A 10,865-nucleotide genomic window follows, 5' to 3' on the forward strand; every position below is an offset into this window, starting at 1 on the left:
ATGTCACATCAGTATTGAGTTTCTTTCCACGTCTTACATCATTTTAATGCACCGGTCGCCCAGGAAATGACGGATTCATACTCCTGTCTTTTTTTTTTATTGAGCCGTTTCTTCCGTGTTTCCAGAGTCTGTCGTTCTGGAAGCGTGGGGTGTCTTGTCTGTTTGGCTGGAATACGAGGACTCGTCGGGTGGTCTGGAATGGGTGGCGTTACTTCTTTTGAAATTAAAGTCGTCTGTATCTGTGTTGTCGTCGTCTTTGTCATCTTACTACTTCGACTACCACTGCGATTACAACTACTACTGCCGCTGTTGTTGTTGTTGTTGCTGCTGCTGCTGCTGTTGTTGTTGTTGTGTTGTTGTTGTTGCTGTTGTTGTTGCTGTTGCTGCTGCTGCTGCTGTTGTTGTTGTTGTTGCTGCTGCTGTTGTTGTTGCTGTTGCTGCTGCTGCTGTTGTTGTTGTTGTTGCTGCTGCTGCTGCTGCTGCTGTTGTTGTTGTTGTTGCTGCTGCTGCTGCTGCTGTTGTTGTTGTTGCTGCTGCTGCTGCTACTGTTGTTGTTGTTGTTGCTGCTGCTGCTGCTGCGTTGTTGTTGTTGCTGCTGCTGCTACTGTTGTTGTTGTTGTTGCTGCTGGTGCTGCTGCTGTTGTTGTTGCTGCTGCTGCTGCTGCTGCTGCTGTTGTTGTTGTTGTTGTTGTTGTTGCTGCTGCTGCTGCTGCTGCTGTTGTTGCTGCTGCTGTTGTTGTTGCTGCTGCTGCTGCTGTTGTTGTTGTTGTTGTTGTTGTTGCTGCTGTTGTTGTTGTGTTAGCGACTACTAGTGTTGTTTTGGTTGCTGGTCGTATTAGTCTGAAAACAATAACTTACTAAACTTTATTGTAAACATGCTAAACCAATTTGGATAAACCTGCACTTTTTTTTTTTTAGCAGGAAAATCCACCCTGTTGCGGCAGTGTTCTGCAGATATAATTTTTGCCCTTAAAATATATATGACAACTAAACTATTCGACAGATGCTACTCTGACACAGTTGTATAGGATCTCAGGTTAGTTTCAACGGGTGGAAATACTCAGTGCACTGCCTTCGGTGGGTTGGGGTTGATGTGGGTATTTGTTGGGGGGGGGGGGGGGGGGGGGTTGAAGTGCTCTGTTGTTAAACTTTCGTACCCTCATCATGATCTTGTTCCCACTGTAGGGCCTTCGTGATCTGTCATGATGTTATTGGCACGTTAGAGTATTCATGATCTATTTGGGATCCCGTTTGTTTTTCAGAATGATCATGCTACTGTCGTGATCCTGTTGCCACTTTAGAGCCTTCGGGATCCATTAAGCTCCTGTGGATACTTTAGAGGGCATATGATCTGTCTGGATCCTATTCACACTTCAGAGTGTTCGTTCTCCCATCGTGAACCTGTCTACACTTTAGAACCTACGTGATTTTGTCAAGATCATGTTGGCGCTTTAGAATATTCATGATCTATTAAAATCCTGTTAGCAGTTCAGGGTATTCTTGCCCCTACAATGAGCCTGTTGTGAAGCAACTTGATAATTTCACTCTGAAATTCCGGGTATAGAAAGAATAACTTAAGCACTATGGCTGTTATTTCCCTGAGAGAAGTCGTGAATATTCTTCTCAGGAGGGAATGTCGTATTCACGTATCCCGACCATCTAACCGTACAATTTGTGTCTGTATTTAGTTTATTATACTTTTATATGCATACCGGTTTACCGGTTCCACTATTAAGATCTTCGAGCACTGAACACGGAACAGCAGAGTGGTTTTATACCCGACACCATTTCCTAGTGATGATACAGGCGCTTAGGAGGTCGTGCATGCATGAATTTAAATGCAATGTGATTGTCAGCAGTTTACGGCTTGTTTTGTGCGCATGCGCGTACCTGAGCTACGTCCGAGGTAGATTTCCTCCCTGCACAGGAAGGCCGCCCAGTTCTCACGAAGGACACGATGGGAAGTAGAGATAATGAAGAAGGAAGAAGCGAAGTCGAGGTCAGAGTGGGGAACTCGTCATGAAGGTTAAGGAAAAGAGAAATGTGGCTGTTATTGCTACTGTCGTCGTTATTATTTATAATATATATATGTAAAAATTCTGGTCATGAGTCTGAAAAGTCATTAACATTCAAGGCAAGCTCTCGGAGACTGCGTTGTCCTTACGTGAAAAATAGGAGGCCACAGGCAACAGGAAAAAGAATATATAAAAAAGAATAATGATAAGTCTACAAAGAATAAATATGATAAACCTCTTAGAGTTGAATTTAAATAAAAAAGAATGTTTGTAATAAGGATCTGAGTCTTGGTGCGTAAAATATAGCAAGATTGAAATTCGGAGTTCATAATATCCAAAGATATAATATTGGCAGCCAGTGAGTCTGTATCGTTCAGCAGTGCGTCCGATTTCTTAACTTGAATAATAACAAAGATTAGCAAAGCAGACGTTTTACGATAAGGGAATACACAGAATACACACAAGGGAGGATTAGAATAGTTAAGAATAAGTAGTTATTCCTGAAAAATTTAAGATTTATAGTTAGAGATCAAGATTAGTGTCATCACTCATAGAATATTTGAAAACTATAAGGTCAAGAATAGAATTCATGACGCATCTAGTTTATGAGTTTCATGAATATGGGGTCAAGAATATAATTTACCACGCATAGGAAAATTGGGTTAGTATTGTCAATATAGATATAAAAAAAATAGAGTTAGGTACTTGTACATCATGATTACAGCTTACTATAAACAAAAGAGCTGAGTGATTATGAGTAATAGAGCTCTGTCTGAAGGATATACCGTCTGGAACTTGGAAATACGACCCGGGGATATCCTTGAAGGAAAGGAGCTCAGGGTAAGTCAAGAATAAGGAAGGAAGGAAGGAAGGAAGGAAGGAGGGAGGAAAGGAAACATGGGAGGTGCCTCCTTATGAGGGAACTGCAGGTGGGAAGAGGAGAGTAAATGAGAAGTGTTGGGAGGAGGAGGAGGAGAAGGAGAGGGAGGGGAAGGGGAGGAGGAGGAGGAGATAGATAGGGAGGGGAGGGAGGAGGAGGAGGAGGAGGAGGAGGAGAGGGATGGGAAGGGAGGGAGGGAACATGAAAAGGGGGGGGTGATGAGGAAGGTCATTTCCCGTAACTAATATCTTGTTGATCCTTTCAGGTAGCAACCGTTTTTATTTTACTTTTTGTTATTTAATTTCTTTCATTTTTCTAAACAATGTCAGTGACAGACAGGGGGGCGGGGGGGGGGGCGGGGGGGGGGGGGGGGGGGAGACGTGACAAGATTGAGTCTGTCTGGTTTTTGGTTTGGTTTTTTATCCCTTGCTTTTAGTTTTTATTTCTTCCTCTGAAAATTTTTTATTTTGTTTTAAATGTTCTTTTATTGTTTATTGCTTTGTCTAACTCGCCCTAAGAATGGGAAACGAGACATAAATGACTTGAGCATTTTGTAGATTCGTCAGTTTTGTTTCTTATACTGTACCTTATTCATTTTTTTTTTTATTTAAGTCCTTGTGTGATTTAGGTACCTTCGTGCATTTTTTTATGGGCCGTATTGATTGCTTTGAAAGCCGAGTTTAAGTTTGTTTCAAATAGAGCAGTCCCATGTTGATGATTTTTAATTCTGATATTCTGTTAACTTTTACCCATTAAAAATTTTTTGTAAAAACAAAAATTAAAAGCTAAAGTAAACTCAAACGGTATTTCTGGTAATATTCATTTACTGCTCGAGAGCAACGACCGTTGGCGGTTATTCCAATAATCTTACCGAGGAGAAGTAGGCCGTTGGTTATTTTTGCCTTTCTCTTAAATTGACAGTTGATTTCCGTGAATCAGAAATCCCGATTTATGTAAGAGAACGACATCAATGGCCTTTGCTATCGCCGGGAAATGTAACCAGTAAATGTAAACATCGCTAAATGTTAGAAAAATTAATATTTATGAAAGGAGTCTAGATAATGCAATACTCTAGAGAATTTAAACTAGAAAAAATGTTTCTAGAGTAATTTTTTTGCATAAAATCTGCAGTATACAAGTGTGTGTGTTTAATACAAAAAGATTTATGATTCATTATTATCGTCGTAGGGCATCTAGTGTGTGATTGTTTAGTGTTGAATTTACACGGAGATCAGGCCTGATATTTGGTAAGATAGCAGGTTTTAATATATTTTTTGGTCGTGGTTAAAAGTGTATGCATTTTCTCACGTAAGCTTTTATTCTAAATTTATTCCGTGAGTTTTCAATATGAAATTGATTTTTTTTATATTACTAACATTTTTTTATTGTGTGTAAGCAATTATTATTATTTTTTTGTACGTTCTCTTATGGATTCTTTCTCTCCACAGGAATGGAGATTTTGGAACAGATTGTCTTATCAATTTTCACTTCCTAAGGTATATTTACATTTTTTTCTCATGTTTATATATTAAAGTGTTCTTTCGGTTTTCTCGCATCCTTTTTCTTTCCACTTTCTAAATTTTTTTCATATTGTTTGTGTATTCACTAATGCAAGGTGTTTGTTTGCAAGCATGTCATTAAATTTACTTTCTATTTTCTTTTTTCTAAATGGAGTTTTATTCGTGCATGTATGTAGCTTATGCTTGCGCGTTGTCTCACATATGCGTTAGGTATTCGTATTTTTGTACATATTTATATTGTTAGATAGTATTTTTAAAATTTTCATTACATACTCCTTCACTGTACGAAATAACTATAGTAGATTCACATCAGCCGTGCATTTGATGTCTGGGCCAGTCCCTTACGACGCTCCTAATTGGCTGTTGATAAGCCAGTCACAGGGCTGGAAACTCTCAGTCTCTCTCGAGAATTCACATAGGCAGGATGTGTGTTCCTCCTCTCTTGAGGGATAAGTCTTTCAAACGTATACCTCAGGAGAGGTGGAACACACATCCTACCCATGCGAACTCTCTCGAGAGACTGAGAGTTTCCAGCCCTGTTATTGGCTTATCAACAGCCAATCAGGAGCGTCGTACGGGACTGACCTAGACATCAAATGCGCGGTTGATGTGAATCTACTTTAGTAAAACATGAGTATTTTTAGTGTGTGTTAACGTTAAGCAATGGAAGGAATCTGGTATATTTTACACTTTTCCCGTGCATTCTTCTATTCATTACGTATTCATTCTGTTAGATATTTGGCACTCGTACATACACGTACGTTTTCGCATGTTGTTACGATTTAGTTTAAGTTTTTGACCCCGTTATTCTCTCCCTTGGAAGTGCCTATATAAGGTGTCCCCAGAGGCCGGAATTCACGGGGCTTCGGCGGATATCGATGCTTCTTCGCGACCGTCGTTTGTGCACTGCATTCCTTGCCGGTAGGTCACGCACTGCACAATGTGTACCGGGCGGAGTTATACTAGGTGTCCAAATGAGACATTGTTGTTTGCGCGCGTGTGTGTGCGTTTGTTGTTGGAGGGCAGACTTATATATCTGACAGGTAGATAGGTGAAAGCGAATGGATAGACAGAGCAGATAGATACGTAGGGTTGGAAAGGTAAATAGGTACCTGACAGACAAATGGGGGTAGACGTTATGAGACAGACTAATATTTGGCGCTAGATTAACGGCTTGTTTCAAATGAATAGGAAGAAATATCTTGCAGACAGATTGGTTGATTTTCCATGATTAAATAGGTTGATTTAGATAGGTAAAACAAATTGGTTGACTGAGACAGATGAGTAGGCCGATAAGTTGAGTAGAGGGTTGAAGATAAGGAGATAAAAAGATAGATACGTTAGTTTAGATAGGTTAACAAACTGATGGGTAATATATAGAAAAGCATATGTGGATTAAGAAAGAGACCCATTTTCTTTTAAAGACAGAAAGGTTGGTTCGTTTTAGTTTTCTGTAAAAGAGAATTATTGAGGTGGCTGTTTGTCTGTCCGCAGTTTTTCTGTCCGCTCTCAGATCTTAAAATCTACTGAGGCTAGAGGGCTGCAAATTATTATGTTGATCATCAACCCTCCAATCATCAGACATAGCAAATTGCAGCCCCCTAGCTTCAGTATTTTTTAATTTTAGTTAAAGTTAAAGTTAGTCATAGATCGTTCGCGGTGCCGGCCGCCGACGCTTTTTCCCTTGACCCGCATCTGGGTAGCAACTGAGCGCTGCCCCGGATCCTGGTCATGGCTGAGAGTTTCATACTGTAGCACATCGAGAGATTCGTACAGCATTATACGCTGTTCTGAAAACATTCTTTGGCGCATTTTTGACTTGTTTGTCTTGTCGATAAATAGAAATAGGTTACTCATAAAAAAACTAGGTTTGTGTGAAAACAGGAATGTTCTCGAAAAACATCTGGATGATTTTTTTTTCTTGAAATAATCAGATTCATTTGTAAAATACATTGTGGAACTTGAATACATTTTAACTCTGGTACCAGTTATAATTATGAAAATGACCAAAAAGGATATAGATACCTTGCAGTGACTACTGAGGTATTGCTCAAGTGTTGCATCCCAATACCAGGCAGCGTTGAGAACGAAGATTCAAGTACAGGTGTAAATCAGTGAGGTCGTCTTGAGGAAAAGGTGAAGGTAAAATCTTGATCGAGTTACCTCCGCATGAAGGGTCATGAAAGACGCCTTGTCTACGTCAATACCAAAAAAAGAAAGGAAAAAAAAAAAAAAAAAAAAAACTTAACATCGGTCAGTAACGTTTAATTTATTCGTAAAGTGAAGCCTAGATGACGGCCCTTGTCATTTCGAAAAGCGTTGCTTCAGCTCTGATAAAAGTGAAGAGTGTTAAAATTTAAACGCCATTTTTCCTCACCTTTCTGGCCTTTGGTCGTATATATTCACCTGTGTGTTGTTGATGTTTATTTGGTATTTCTTTGATTTTATTATTGTCTTGGTAGGAAGTCTCTTCACAATGTGCAGTTTGTTTTGTATGCGCTTGCTTTTGCAAACTAAATAGCCTCAAATGTAGTATATTTGACTTAAAGATATGTTATTTCTGAAAGAATTGAGGAAGAACGTCTGCCTTTCGTTTCACTTCGATATCATTTCAAGACCTTTCGTTAATTCCACTTTGTGAAGTTAGCACTAAATTTTCTGTTTCGTGTTGCTTGTACTAAAATTACCTGTTTGCCGTAGAATTCTATATCTCAAATCTGACATATCTCTCTCTCTCTCTCTCTCTCTCTCTCCCCCCCCCCCTAGTTACATGCCCCGGGGCCACTCACCTCGGCTCCTACCGCATGCCAGCATCCCGGCTCTCCCCTACACACACGTGCCAACACCTGGTCACTCCCTCCCCGCCAGCGTTTTCCTTCAACTTCTCCCCCCACTCTCCCCTTTCTTGCCCTCATTCCTCAACCCACACCTCCCCCTCCCCCCTTCCGCTCCGACCACCGCCAGGGTTGACAAGAGTCGGAAGTAGGTGAGAGTGAGAGGCGGACGAACAAACGAACGCACCCATGCGGGTTGAGGCACTTGCTGACCTTGGCTCAGGGTCAGTCCGGGCATGGGATGTTGTGTATACTACTCACGCGCGTACGCACGCACTCACAATAATGGCTAGACGTGTGTGTAAGTGTATTATATGGGGTATCGTGGTATCGTGCCAGGCGCAGTTGACTCGTCGCGTGGTTTTTTGTGACGCTGGCTGAATTCGAGTTTTTGAGAAAAAATTTTAATCAGGATTTCTTTCACCGATACTGTATGTTGTCCTAGTTTGCAACCGACGTTTCAGTGCATTTAAGTAATTTTCTCTCTCTCTCTCTCTCTCTCTCTCTCTCTCTCTCTCTCTCTCTCCACTCATCTGATTATATGGACGTCAGCACGTAAGAGCAAACGGCCACCAATTTCTTTCGCCTTATGAATACGTGGATAAAGTTTGGCAGAGGCCGAGTTATTAAAATCTGTGACATGACAGTAGACATGACAGTAAATACCCTAATGCCGGTCACGTGGCCGGAAAAAAAGAGAAATGTTGAGGTTGTGAAATAACCCATCAAAAAAAAAAAAAAAAAAAAAAAAAAAAAACAAAAAAAAAAAAAAAAAAAACCGCCATAGTTTCTTCGAAGTAATTGACTTTTCTGTACAGTGTATAATCTTGTATGAAACTCTCAGTGACGGCGCATGATCCGTAGGTGGCCAGTGTTGTTGGCATCTATAGCAGTTCCAGACGCACGGTCATGGCTAACTTTAACCTTAAATGAAGTGAAAGAAGCTACTGAGGCTACAGGGCTGCAATTTGGAATGTTTGATGATTGGAGGGTGGATGGTCAACATACCACCAATTTGCCTCGGTAGTTTTAAAGATCTGAGGTCGGACACAAAAAGTGCTGACTTTTAGACAAATAGCCATTGGTATAGATTTCTTTTACAGAAAACTAATAATACACCCGGAGAATTAGAAAAAAAAATTTCACTTTCATTTGTACAGTAATTTGAAAAGGTGATGTACTTGGCAGATTTTTTATTGTCTGTGATTGTACATGAAAAGGAGCCTACTTGAAAATACTCTCTCTCTCTCTCTCTCTCTCTCTCTCTCTCTCTCTCTCTCTCTCTCTCTCTCTCTCTCTCTCTCAAGTGCACATATCTGCCTTCTTCGATCATATTATGGTCTCTGGCAACCCTGAACTGGAATTTAAGAGATACATGACTAACGATTTTTTAAAAGGAAGGTGTTTTGTATTATATATATATATATATATATATATATATATATATATATATATACATATATTACACACTTTAAAGGGTTTTTAAAAGGAAGGCGTTATATATATATGTATGTGTATATATATATAATATATATATATTATATATATATATATATAGATATATATATATATATAGTATATATATCTATATATATATATATATATATAGTACTATATATATATGTCCTTTAACATTCAAGTATATGTTCTTTTACAATATACGATATATCTTGCTTTTAAAAGAGCTTTTAAAGTGTCATGGGAAAGTGCGGGAAGAAGATTTTTTCCCAAATAAGGCAGAATGAGGTCAAAGGAAGAGGAGGCTTATCCAGACGAAACGTAATTGGTTTACACTTCAACGGCATAACCGTATATGATGATTCATTTGTTTTTCTCGGTGTGACATAATGCCTCTAGAGTTGTTAGCGAGACTACTCTTATCTGGCCGGCCCATAGCTGCAACCGCTTTCATTCCTTTTACTGTACCTCCGTTCATATTCTCATTTCTAACTGTTTTACTGTCAATTAACTTTTCAGCGCTGAATGGCCTCACAGGTTCCAGGGCTTGACCTTTGGCCTAAATTCTATATTCTATTCTATTCTTATTTGGGCTTGCATGACATTGTTAGGAACTGATACCATTGTTTGTTTTGTCTAAGTTGGGTTAAAACGTGTTTCCCTTTCTTTTCTTCATTCTTGGTTCTTTACTCAGTAACATGCTTATTAATAGTTGTAATCCCATGGTATTTAGTCCGTACTTTGTACTTAACGCGACTTAGGTGTAACAAAATCTTAGATAAATTATAAGTTGGTTAGGGTGTAATATTACTTTGGTAAATAAGTCAAAGATGATTTAGGATAAATAATTAAAAGGTGGCTCTGGTATGAGAATTATATATATGAGAAAAACTCAGATGACTGCATATTCCACATATCTGGCTCCAACATGATATTAGATTAACTTTGAGATGTTTGGAGTTTTGCAAATTACTTTATGGGAAAACTTCAGATTTTTTTTTCTTCAAAATTAGGGTTTTGAAGATTGTCTCGTGAATCAACAATTATTACGCGTTTTAAGTGATATTTTTCCCATATGTTAATTATAATATTATAATTTTTGTTTTCCATAGATAATGATTTTGGTCACATACCATTTGTAAAGGAAGACTCGGGGAGGGGGGGGGGGGGGGGGGTGGGGGGGGGGGGGACGTTCCATATTCGTTTCGAAAGGCGTATTTATAATTACTTTACGAAAGCTCTATACTATTGCTTTACATTCCATGAGGCGTTTTTTTTTTTTTTTTTTTTTTTTTTTTTTTTTTATCAAGTCATTTGCAGCAAAACACATCAGATATCTCCCGTGTTTTTGGTACCATGACTTTATAAAATGAGACGGTGGTCACAGGGTTAACGCCCCCCGCGATCTTTGAAGAATTAGGCATTGCTAAAACGTGTAGCAGCCTTTAGGAAACTGGCTGACTGGTAATGGGTAACAGTGAGACGTAAAAAGGCAATGTCCCGTCTGAGCAGCGGCGCATAGTTATAACTGCATCATACACAGTGTCCATAAAGTCCCAGTACCATTACAACTAGTTATAGCTTGTAATGGTACTGGGACTTTATGGACACCCTGTATTTTTCTTGTTGTGTTTAATTATGAGTTTAATTATGTGATACAACAATATAATCACGATTATAAGCATACCAGACACGTTTGCAGTAGACGCTTGTTGATTCCTAAATCATGTTGTTATTTTTTCTTGGTACATATTTTTTTCTTAGCTAATTGGATGAAATTTCATTGTACTGAAGCTGGAAGGAAGTGCATTTTATCCCACAGACCACAACATATACGTCATAGAAGCCATCACAGATGCAGCATTTATAAGGTAAACTGGCTGGTGACTAACATTGGCTTCGCACAGAGTAACCAGTGCGGCCTTGTCGCGAGCTGTGTAGCAAGCTCGCAAAATCATTAGCAAGGAGGAAAATGTCCGTTCTGATCGAGAAGGAGGAATGTTAGGAGAAAAATAACAGCAGACACTACACAATAGTTGGTGCAATTGGATGCGGAAGTGTTAGGGATGACGTTTGAGTTCCCATGAGAAAATTGATAAGCACACAACACACACACACACACGCACACACACACACACACACACACACACACATATAT

This window comes from Macrobrachium nipponense, chromosome 12 (assembly GCF_015104395.2).
Source record: "Macrobrachium nipponense isolate FS-2020 chromosome 12, ASM1510439v2, whole genome shotgun sequence".
Lineage (NCBI taxonomy): Eukaryota > Metazoa > Arthropoda > Malacostraca > Decapoda > Palaemonidae > Macrobrachium > Macrobrachium nipponense.